Source organism: Eufriesea mexicana, unplaced genomic scaffold (genome assembly GCF_001483705.2).
Source record: "Eufriesea mexicana isolate 0111107269 unplaced genomic scaffold, ASM148370v2 scaffold1801, whole genome shotgun sequence".
In the NCBI taxonomy this organism is placed as follows: Eukaryota; Metazoa; Arthropoda; class Insecta; order Hymenoptera; family Apidae; genus Eufriesea; species Eufriesea mexicana.
This window is the reverse complement of record NW_016909918.1, coordinates 2,272,154-2,285,035: the sequence shown is the minus strand read 5'-3', so window position 1 is coordinate 2,285,035 and position 12,882 is coordinate 2,272,154. Positions and strand designations below refer to the sequence as shown.

The window sequence follows — 12,882 nt, the reverse complement described above, 5'->3', positions numbered from 1 at the left end:
TAAAAATTATCGAGAAAATAAAATATTCACAAAAATTGCTGCATCGTCGATCCGAATGTGATCGACCAGGAACTCGATAGTTTGCTATGAAAACTGAACTCAAAGCGAGCGAAGAAGCAACCTAACCTCACAGAAGAAACAAAACCGCGACACGAAGCACGAAACCGAGTAACGGAAAGTGCACTTCCGGCAGTCGCGGGGGGCCGCGGAAGAAACACGGAAGATTGTTTCGCTTTTCCTCGCCGATCAAAGACCATCGAGATTGCGGAACCACTTACGGCCATTTACTTTCGACCGAAGCGCCACTTGCGCGGTACTACTCTCGCCGATCTCGAAACCGTCGGAACTAACGTCAGCTTTTTTAACACCATCGCCGACCCAGTCTCTCCACGAAGCCAAACCCCAGTCCCTTGTCGCCATCGGGCCACGTGGATCGGGCGTCCCCTTTTATCGCCACCCCTCATCACGGGACAGGCCTCGCCGCGACGCCAGGCGTCGAGGCCAACGGCACACTGACACGGAATGAATTTATGGACGGGTGTTGGATCGATTTGGAGATTGTTTCGAAAGCTTCTGGAGACGTTTGGAAAATTTCTGCGGTGATTTCGCGCGGATGAAGTTTGGCAGGGAGTGGGAGAGTGTCTTTGGAGGAAGTTTGGTGTTTAGAGGAGCTTGGCCTGGAGTTTGCGTTGATTTTATGGGATAGCAGATTGGGGATATTTGGGTATGTTGCAGGAGTGATGAGCTGGTGTGTGTTTTATGCTTGAGTGGAGAGTTTGGAATTTGGATTGGACAGAAAATATTTGCATTTTCTCCCAGGGATTGTTTCATTTTTGGCGAAGAATAATATCGCTGATGATATATCGTTTTTAATTAGTTGTGGTGTCTGTGTATGTTTTATGGTTGAGGGTACAGTTTGATATTCCAGTTAAATGAAAGAATATTTATACATTTTTTCTTTTTGCAGAGATTGTTTTATATTTGGGAAAAATGACATCGGTGATGATATATTGAGCGTAATATCGTTTTTAATTGTTTATTGATTTCACGTGTGTTTTATGGCTGAATGGAGAGATTAAAATTCGGAAAATATTTGCATTTTATACTTTCGAGAGAATAATAGTAGTTTTGAATGTGATCTTTTTTTTTTTTAAATATATTATATATTAGAAAATAACTTCGAATGTACAAATGTACATTTGTGTAACCTTTAGGATATTTTTAGTATTTCGTTAGTTTTTGTTTCATTTGAACATTCGATGTCTTCAGCTTTCTTCTTAATGTCATTAGACGCGAGGCGTTCAGGCGGATAATGCCCATTTCATACTAGAGTAACTAAAGGAAATGCGTTGTTTGGATAATGGAACGTTTGAATAGTAGAGTATTCGAACAGTAGAAAGTATAGATAGTGGAATATTTGAATTGTAAAACGTCTGAATAATGGAATATTCGGAGAATAAAACATTCGAATAGCGAAATACTTAAATAGTAGAAGGTATGAATAGTGCAATATTCGAATTGTAGAACGTTATATTCAAATGATGCATTGTTTGAATATTGGAATATTTGAATAATGAAAAATTTAGATAGTAAAATATTCAAATATTAGAATGTTTAAATACCTAAATATTTGAGTAATAGAAAATTTGGTTATTGAAATATTTTAATAGTGAAATAATAGTACATTTGGTAGTAGAGTTTGAGTAATAAAATATTCGAATAATAAAATTTATATCATTTCGTGCTGAATATTGTACTTAAGAAGCAATCGATCTTCCGGATTCGAAAATTTCTGGTTTTTGATAATAAATAATAAATTAATGAAATTTTATAGAAAATTAATATTAATATTAGGAAATTTTAATCGATCTGCGAAGTGTTTAACTGGGTGACAAAAAGCATATTTAATCTTAAAAACTCAATAAAATGACAATCTTAATATCTGAAATTGCCTAATGGTACATTGAATTTTAAAATTGTTCCGTGAAAAATAAGAAATATGGTTACGATTTTCATAAATGTATATAGTCAATAACACCAATTTTTAAATTATTCTCTTTTAAATGAAATGACTTGCAATATTAATGAGCGTATAACTTTTAGTAGCTAATAAAATTCACGAGATCGTAAAAGAGGCTAGCAGAGTAATGATCTGCATAAAAGAATATTAAGCAGTTTTAATAAAAAATTTATTTAAGAAATACTAATTTTGCGTATTTGTGTTTCGAAATGAATTTTCATAACGATGTAATACTTAAGTATTAAATAGGATCTTAAAATATCATGCAAATATAAATATAGCCATTTATGTTTTATGTTTCATGTTCTGATGCAACCTTTCAAACATTCTGTGTATCTTCACATGTACACAAACATTTTCAGACGTATTTCCACGAAGTAATTACAATATTTAATATTCCATAGCCTCTACATTTATTTATCTGTAACATCCTGTTGATTATTTTATTATCTCTCCTATTTCATTCTCTTATTTGCATCAATTATTACACAATGTCACAAATAACTGAATGGAAAACTAAGAAATTAATCAATTTCTGATTTCGTTGAATAAAAAACTATTCCCTTTAACCTTTTTGCTATGAAAAACATATGCATATGCATACATCTCCTCAAATGGCTAGTATTTAATTTTTATTCTCGTTTATTATATATCTATTGCATTATAATTAATTATACAAAGTACTTAAATATTTATATATTCTTTTTCTCTTCAGTTATAAGGATACCTTGGCAGAAAAAGTTTACACCTTACAACACTAACACGAAACACTCTATTCTAAATTAAACAAATCTAAAAAGAAAAAAAAATTTATTAAACATTTCGATTTCACTGAGATTAAAATAAAATAATATTCGAGGACAACTAAGTTTCTTCGTGACAATAACCACCAAATTTCAAAAAGAAAACTTAATTCCAATGTAAAAAATTCGAAATTTCTAAAATTTAAAATTTACTTTGAAATATTTATTAAATATCTCAATCTCAACGAGCCCAGAAAAGAATGGTATTCGACAATTAAGTACCATTACGTCATCAATGGCATTTCAGTTTCAAAAATAGCTTATCCAAAATTTATTTCAAATTCAAAGAAATTTACAAAAATTTACTTTCAAATATTCGCTGAACATCTGGGCTCCACTGTGGCCAAGATAAAATAATATTCGACGACAATTAAATCCTTTCACGTCAATGGCCATTTTCTCGCCCAAGAGCACGTCGAGGTCTCCTTCGAGATAATTATCAATGCAGTATCGAGAATATTTCGCCCGGGAAAATATCGATTCCGCAACAGTGTCTGATGGCACAGTTTTTCTTTGCACGCCCCTACACCCCGGCAGGAGTTCGTGAAGAATGACCTCGACCATAAGTACCAACCCTGTTACGAGCTGTTCGAATGACTTATTAACTTACACCCCCCGGGAAAACCGACACCCTACTGTTTTTCCCAGAAACTTTCTGGACGTCTTTGAAACGGTTGAGTGAACTTCTTTCCCGTTCCCCTCCTTTCAACTCTTTCGTTGGGAAAAATTCTTATCGACCTCTGGGTTTAATTTTTCCCCCCCCCCTCCGCGGCGGGTGGGAGTCGAAGTTTAGGGGAGACGGAAATAATTTCGACGTTGATGATCTTTGGGTATTATTAGAAAGGGAAGTTGGACAAGACTTGCGCGTGGAATGTGAATTAGCCTGGAAATGAGTATTGTTAAGTGTAACTGCAGATATAAATAAATATCACGGAATGTAAGTATATAAGTAAATATTAGGGAGTATAGGAATATAAATAAATATTGTAAAATATAACAAATCCAGTGTTGGGATAAAAACAGAATATGTGAGTAATATAGTAATAGTATGGAGTAATATAGTACAAAATGTACTATAATATACTATACTATAATATAATATAGAAGAATATAATACAGGAATATGCTAAAATTTCTATATAAAAGTATTGCAAAATTTAAGTATATGAATATACTTAATTAATACTATTAATGCTATTAATATTAATACTATTAAATGTATTATAAAAGTATATAAATTAATATTAAAATAAATATAACACAAATGTAAATAAGAAATTATTTTAGATTTGTGAATAATTACAGTAAAATTTTGCAACCTTCAAGTAAATATGTATTTTTAAATTTTTGTAATTACTATTTGAAGAAAAAGTATTAAAAGTATCAGATTATTTAGATTCGCAAATAATATACCGTACATTTAGCAAATGTAAAATATTCATTTAAATATTTAGTCAACCTCGCTGATCGATTATTTATGAACACACTCGTATAAATAAACGTGATGAGAGCAAAACTTTTAATACACCTTCAGTTTATAAATTTAAGTGTGATGTGTCGTATACTTTAATCATCGTATTACGTGCCAATTTAACCTCGTTGTTTTAATAGCGAATGTTGAACCCCATTGTCCTATCGCTGCCTCAAAGGAGAGTGCACCCCTGTCGCTGAAATTCGATTTTAGATGCAGCCAATTTCACTCATTACCTCCGCGAAACGAATGTTTCGACGCAATGTATAAAAATTCCAGTTAGCAGTTAAATAATAGATAATTCCTATTATATACAACATAAATTTTTATAACAATGACTCTATCTCATTACGTTATAATTGCAAAAATTCGGAATTGAACTTAATAAATGATCTAACGAATCTGAGCAATAATAAATAAAAAATAACGAATTTTAAGAAACCTTAAGACATATTGATAACAGTTGTGTTTCGAATAGCCATTAATATCACTAGAATTTGATAGTTCCTAACTTTTGGATCAGAACTCTAGTATTTCGTCAGCATGTGTGTGGTTGCATCATAACTTCGAAGATATATTAACATAAACTAGTAGAACACTGTAATACTACATGACATAAGGTATTATCTCAAAAGATAACCCTTCGCAACATTATGCAACTCCAAACTTACGTACCATTCAATTACGTTTGTGTATCTGCGTTTTATAAACCTTATTTTCTTTAATTATTACTCTGTACTAACATATCCAATTATTTTAACTATTACTTCCCATTTTTCTCGTCCAAACGAGAAAAAGCTACGTACAACTTCAATTTCTTGTTACAAAAATATTTCGTTATTTTCCATTATTTTCAATAAATAAAGAGAAAAGAAAATAACATCATGGTAATACCAAAAATTCAATTTCAAATACCTTCTTTTCCCTGTCGGACTTAACACATAAACAATGGAAAGAAATGCACTTAGCACAGAAATAATGAAAAGAAATACACTATCGATGATCACTGTCAAAGCTGGCGAAGCTACACTAACAAATTTTAAATAATAACTCGAACAGCACTAGCAACAAACAGCACTAATGACCATGGAGTTGCTCATACAATGGTGACAAATGCAGCTATAAATAACAATGACGATAAAGAATATTCAAAAGCTAGAAGTTTCGTGGAACACCAAAAACATCCTCCTCGGCTAAGAACAATCATTAACTGCAGGCACTGAAATCGATCGAAAGACACAGTGCCTTATGAAGTACCAAAAAGCGCAGGTTATACCTGGACCAGTGTTGTTCGAGCCTTATCTGCAAGTAAGCTAGCTTCCCCCACTCCAGCGCGTCGTTCGCCCCCCACCACTCGACCCTTACGTTCCCAACGCTGAGTCTAGTCGTCATCCATGAAACGACCTGAAGGGACTGCTGCCAGCTACAATCATCAGCCAAATTAGGTCGCTGCACGTTCGATAAACACGTATCTGACACCATTTTTGATAGACACACGTTATATTTCCTTCCTACAGTACGTGACAAAACGATAGCACATTTCTAGACTTATAACCTTTAATTTTTCTACAACTTTCTTACAATTTTCTTCCAATCTTTTCAGTGTTCTTTGGAACTAAATAATAATATATATATAATAGAATATAATTATATATTATTTTTTCTCGAGATATCACTTTGACGTTGTTCAAAACGTACTGAAAAATACAGGGTGTGCTATTATTTTGTCTCGCAATGTACGCACACTGGCACTTGTAAGTATCTGGACACTTTAATTTTTATTTAACAGCAATGCATGGAATCTACGAAAATGTATAAATTAATAGTAAATTGATGCAACGAAATTTGGTAACTTGTTCTGAGTCATATCTGATATCTGATTCTGTCTAGTTCAAGCTCAGCAAGGTACTTCTAGAGGCTGCTTACGATTTGGCTATGCTCTTTTACTTTTTAAACCAGTAATCTGATTATATAGACAGGTTTCTATTAAAACAAGTACAAATGTTTCTATTTAATGCAAAATAGTATGGTTCATATAAAGCGAAAAGAATAGAACGTATAGTCCAGCTCAGTGAGGAGGCTCAAGGAGTTAAACAGTCGGTTCTAGATATCATTGCTTGGATTAATCGTGGACTTGGAAGAACTTTTCCTATTCGACTTATCAGATAATTGGAAGATTCTTTCTGAAATGAAGAAACCTGAAGAAGGAAAAACTTTGGAATAACTAAGCTAAATAACTGATGAAGTTTGACAATTTTTCTGTTACTTTATACACTTTATACACGTACAGGGAAGTATTCATTTGCTGCTTTTAACACGACATGTACATTGAACTGAAGTGTTTGAAACGAATACAGCAAAATGGAAGTTTCAAGATTATACCAGTTAAATTATATAACTATATAGCAAAATATATAACTACATTTATTAAAAATATGCAGCATTGGTAGGTCACAGAAGTATCCAAATGTAATCTATAATATTCAAAATTATTGTTGATTGAAAAATAAAAAGTTACAGTATTTCATCAACTCAGCTACTATGGCAATCCTAATGCAGTCCCAATCCAGTAACTCACTAGCGTCCTCACAACTCGTATTTGTAACAAACGTACAATAAATAACATATATACTGTTGAATTATTTTTTCAACTTCAATTTAACTTAAATATTTTCCAAATGCATATAAAGATTCGATTACTTTTATATAAAATTGTACGTCAGTCCCAAATCCAAATTCACATTAGATTTTTTAATCAAATTACACAAACATCTTTGTCAGAAATAAGCAAGTATCCAGATACCCTCTAGCAATAGTGTCTCACGTTAACAACTTGCACGATCATACTTCCCAGTCCCTTCTCAAGCACTGACAAAGGAAAGGGGTTGGTGAAAAGAAAGAGAAGTCGCTTCAGATCTGTTGATCCTTTCTCCAACACCCTTCCCCTCCTAACAACGGATGGTGGGGTAGCAAAGCACGCGAAGGTCTCCACCATGAGCAACACTGACCTCAGCACTGGCCATGTGTCACGGATGATCGAGAATCCGGATTATTCACCTGGACGATCGGTGCGAGTGGATTTCGCAAATGGCGAAGCAGCGACTACACAGCATCTAAGGTATCTAATTGGAAATTGGGGTATTCCTCTGATACCCAGGATCGCGGAATGTCTGCCAACGTGGACGGTGACTGCCTTCGTTTCCGGTGCAGGCTCCTCGTGTAAAGATAATTAACTATCCCCGCGAAACTGCAGCACGGATTCATATTCATTTCTCGCACTACCTTTCTCTCCCCCCCCCCCCATCTCTTGACCCCTCAGCGAGAGATCCACCTGGAAATCCTGACACGGTCTCACCGGGACGACAGAGACGACCTCTATCGAACGGATCTTTGTAATGTTCGATTCAATTCCACGCGTCCCGCGGTGACAGCCGCCTGTTAAATATAATCATCGTTCGATTCACGGACGTCACTCGCGTATTTATCGCTGTCACGCCCCTAACGAAGTCCCGATCAACGATCGACGAGGATATAAACGACGTGGCTCGGAAACCGTGAACTCTTTATAAGGCAGAAACGCGAGGAAATGGGAAGATTGCAATTCTCCTGTTAAATTACCCGCTACTTTCCCCATTTAGGCGCCATTGTGGCCACGCGATCCTTTTATAGATAGATGGCGCTTATGTCTGACACGGACCAATCTGGCACGCCGACTTAAATTGTTTGAGGTCTGTATTATAGGATTTAAAGAATTCGACTTTGCGAAGGGAGTCAGGTGAGAATTATTTATGTTATCAATCGATTACTGACGCCATTGTTGCCACGGGACCTTCTTACAGGTACGTAGATGGCGCTTGTGAATGATACGGACTGATTTAGCGTAATAATTTAAACTGTTTGAACATTCTATCACTGAATTTGAAGAATTTGACTTTGCAAAGTGGACTAGGTGAGGTTCGTTTGTACTAATAATCTGTTCCTGATATATTATTAGTGAACTGATCTACTTGATTGAGCCTACGTAGATTATAACCTCAAATACAGTTTCGATTTTTTAAATTCGTTAAGTTCGTCATTGATCTTAATCGAATGCTCGTAAATGGTAGTTTCTATGAAATTCTAAATGTCCACCTTGGCCTGCTTCGACTAGCATGTATCCATTTTTTTATATTTAATGTGCTCGTGAGGAAATGTTCATTTATGGATTAAAACGGGAGTGAAGTGAGTCACGCAACTGGGATGCGATGTGAAGATAGCACCGAAAGAGGGTAATGGTTGACTTTAGTCTTGAATATAACTAGTGTCTTGAACTGTAATTAGAATTTAATTGCGTTTGTATAAATGTTCGTTTCTCGTGAATTATATTGTCCTTGCTATAAATGGTATTTTAAATAGGAGAGTGTTAGGACAAAAGATGGAAGATGTAAATGCTTCGATGGACGTTCCAATTTCGGAACTTGCGTTATCTATACGTTCTGACGATGTTCTTCCGCAAGATTGAATACGTTTCACGTGCGACCAGCATGAAGGTATACCAGCATACAACGCATGAACTGTGCACCGCGTGTCTCGAGCACAAATACGGAAAACAACGAACAATACTTCAACATCTCTTATCGTTCACCAACTTCAATCTTGCTAATTTCTTTACTCTATAGTTTTGCAGCCCATTGGTGCCACTATGGGGATATTGATGATCTGTGATGTTCACCATTTTGTTTTATCCTGATCGATGCAAGTAAAAGACTAGAAGACAGTTACTGAACAAAGAAATTTGCAGATAACAATCATTTCCTTTTTTTAAATAGATCTTTTAATTTCAAGAAACTTTTCAATGAATATGAATAATTGGAATTGTTGATTGATTGAATAAAAAAATTCACCGAGTACAAAGGTTTAAAAATATTCTATAGAGTAACATGCACACAAGATGGACTATTTATATTGGCTACCTTCAAGAGATATAAAATTTCTTTGTGTATAAATACAATAGTTTGATAAACTGTACTGAAGTACATAGTACTTACTAAAGTGCTAAAATGTACCATACTAAAGTACTCAGCTAATCAAAATGCAAAATTTTGTATTTATTATATTCAGTTGTTCAAATAATGAAAGAAACACGATACGAAAATTAATTCTCTATGTTACCAAAATATTCTGTGGACATATAATAGTACATATAATAGTCGAATCTATAGTAATTGAAAAATTTTGCGACAGGCTGTACATATTCAACATTATTTTCGCAAAATACTATAAAATAAAAAATGTTAAATTAAAAAGTCAAAGTAAATAAATATTTCTATTAAAAGTAGGGTATCTAGAACCTAACTGCCATGGAATAAAACAATAAATGTTAAATTGTAAGTAATAAATATTATAATATAATGTAATATTACCATACGAATTAAAATAAATAATAAATATCGGATTATTTCTTTCTACAATGACGCATAATTTTGAGTAAAATAGACTGAACATTTTTGCGACCAATTGTGTACATACATATTTAATTCAACTAATGTACCGAGGAAAGAAATGACAAAAAGCTTCATTAACAGAGAGTGCTTGATTCCTTTGATTATTTCGATGAAAAATGAATACTTAACTCCTCTTTTCTTTCCTTCATTTTTTTTTTTTTTTCCTTTTTTGGGGGAAGAAGAATTAAAAGGAAGAATTTAAAACATCGAATGATAAAAGGAATCGATTTATGCAAAAAAGTGGCGTGGTTCTATTCGAACGACGAATGCAATTGCACTTTGCAGCTGCACCGTTGGGCTCGTGGAAAAAGTACGATTATAGAAAGTTAGACCTCGTTAAACCATTCAACTTTTTCACTCCCCCCAACGTCGTCTTTTTTTCCCCTATTTTCAACCGAAAAAGAGATATGACCTGTCCCAGTTACGTTTCACGGGTTGCAAATGGAAAGCTTATCGCTCGATCGGTCTTTCCATTAATAATCATTCAATGGATAATAAAGATGTGTCCCAAACGAGTTATTGTTACGTCCTAATGTAGTAGTCTGTGTAAAATCGTTTTAAATTCGCTTAATATAGTCATAGTATTTCATCGCGGTAAATATATCGAAAGCTAAAATGAAAACATTTTTGTTACATTTATTTCGAGTATTTAAGCCTTTTTTATTTTTATTATTAATTAATATTTGTATATTTATTATTAGTTATTATTTAATTATTAATTACTGATATACCATTTTGTGACTGTATTCTGTGATATGTTGTTCTATTGTTAATCTATTATTATTTAATCGGTAATTATTGGGCTATTACTATTTAATCAACAATAATTAATTTATAATTTTCTAATTATATTTTTTGATACGTTGTACAATTATTCATCTATTATTATTTAATTACCAACTAGTAATTTACAATTTTGTAATTATGTTTCTTGATATATTATTTAATTATTGTTTTGTTATTATTTGATTATAAATCTACGACTTTGGAATTATATTTCGTGGAATATTTTTGAATTATTAATTTACAACTGATGATAAATACTCAGCTACATAATTCGATGAAAATGTAACATTTCGTGTTTTGAATAGCCCAAGAATAAAAAGTATGGTGTTTTTATTTCTTCATGAATAGAGATTGCACGCGATATGCCGAGGCTACCTTATAAAGGGTCCACCTAGACTCGAGATTCCCATTTAACCTCTTAATGTCTGAATCTATTTACCCTAATCACGGGTTATTTCGTGTACATGATAATAAACAATGAAATAGTGGTTTAAGAAATTAATGCGTTTGTCGAAATAAACTAAAACATCGGTACACTCTGTACTGTACTGTAAAGCAAGGGTTAATTTATCTGAAATAAAAAACAAATTTGAAAATTAATACGAAAATTTAAGTAATAAACGTAATATCGAATTTGTAGCATATTTTTGGAAAAATATGAAAATCAATTTGAAACGGTGTAATTATTTTTAAACAGTCACGAATATTCATACTATTTGAACAGTTCTTCAAAGCCAAAATTAAATTTCAAACAATTTAAAATAACGTTATATCAGAGAGATATAGAGACAAAGGTTAACGAATATTAAATATCTCGAATAAGAGTGCAAAATCAATTAATTATTATATTTCAGTTAACTATAAGGGGAATGAACATTAAATTAATCGCTTCGATAAACTCTATAGTAATTGAAATGAATGGAGAGCATGAAGCAATATGTACACAATATTTCATTATATAGTTTGTTCAAAATAACAGTATTAAATCAAACAAATTTAATACAAATACCGTCTGAAATTCCAACACCCATATTGCACCGAAAACGAACATAATCAACAGTCTGACAAACTCGTGTAGGATACCCGATCAATTATCCTATCTCAAACAACCTCACATTAATTCAAACCTCTCCAGTAGCTATATAACTTTCAACTCTAAAAAAAGGTTTCCCAATATTTCATAAATGAAAAAGGAAATAAATCCAGTAGGAACGAAATAGGTGTAGCCAAATAAAATTCTGAAGGTTTCCAATAATTCCGTATGCAATAATTCTAACAGAATTATTAGAACAGAATTAGGAGAGTAGAATAGATAATTCTATTTAAAATTGTTTGATTTCTAGTATAAATATTACAAGATTCCAAATATCACATTCCTAATACCACTGGGTTCTAAATATCATGTCCCAATATTCGTTGAAAAGTAATTCAAAAATAAATCTGACACGTGTAATTAACTGTGAACGTAAAAGAGCCCAGGTAACTCATATATTCAATACAAGAATACTCAAAACAAGTTCTCATTAGCGCAAACTTCTCTAACATAGTTAGAATTCACGTTAGATTTAAAAAAACATCGCAATTCAATACCTTTCTAGGATTAAATCCAAAGCAAATCGAGTAGTGATGGCTTGAAACACCCAACAACCTCAAATCAGAGACCCAAACACTTTTTCAAATAAGTTTACCCTACGCAATTTTTCTAATATAGTTAGAATTCACGTTAGATTTAAGAAAACATCGCAATTCAATACCTTCCTAGGAATAAATCCAAAGCAAATCGAGTAGCGATGGCTTGGAACAGCCAACAACCGCAAATCAGAGACCCAAACACTTTTTCAAATAAGTTTACCCTACGCGATTTTTCTTAGCACAAATATCACGTTAGATTTCAAAGACCATACCAGAAATTTTCACTAAAAATTAACTTAAGATACGCCAAATATAACCAATGAAATGTACAATCTGAAAAACCTAACCTAACACAAAGACAGGACTGAGACCAGTTCTCCCAATCCCAAGTCTTCCTAATACGGTCCAAATATCGCACTAGATTAAAAACAATCACATTCCAATGCTTCCACGATACTAACAGTAACAGCCCAGAGGACCTCACTACCTAACCGATCACCAAACCCCCAAAAGTCCACATGAACCCAAAATTACGTGAAAAATCAAAGCAAAATGCCAAAAACCTCGCAAATTGCCAAGAAAGAAGTCCGACTGAAAACCAACCTAACCTCAACTAGCCAAAATCTGAAGACTGCCCAGCAGGTCCGTACCCAAGTCCAATCGCACCATCTGCACCATCACACGCGA

The 12,882-nt window shown here is 33.3% G+C and overlaps 1 protein-coding gene across 4 annotated transcripts in view; it reads right to left on the bottom strand.

The window, feature by feature from the left end:
* The window catches only part of rhea (Talin_middle and talin-RS domain-containing protein rhea), a 90,967-nt gene that overhangs the window by 36,073 nt on the left and 42,012 nt on the right, over positions 1-12,882 (bottom strand). The window contains exon 1 of one of the 4 annotated variants that reach the window (XM_017902305.1): positions 12,804-12,849. The exons of 2 other annotated variants lie outside the window; for them this stretch is intronic. The gene's annotated coding sequence lies outside the window, so the exon portion shown is untranslated. Of the gene's footprint in view, positions 1-5,209; positions 5,278-12,803; positions 12,850-12,882 lie in introns of those variants that run through there. One more of the 4 variants, XM_017902304.1, reaches the window with a different exon arrangement.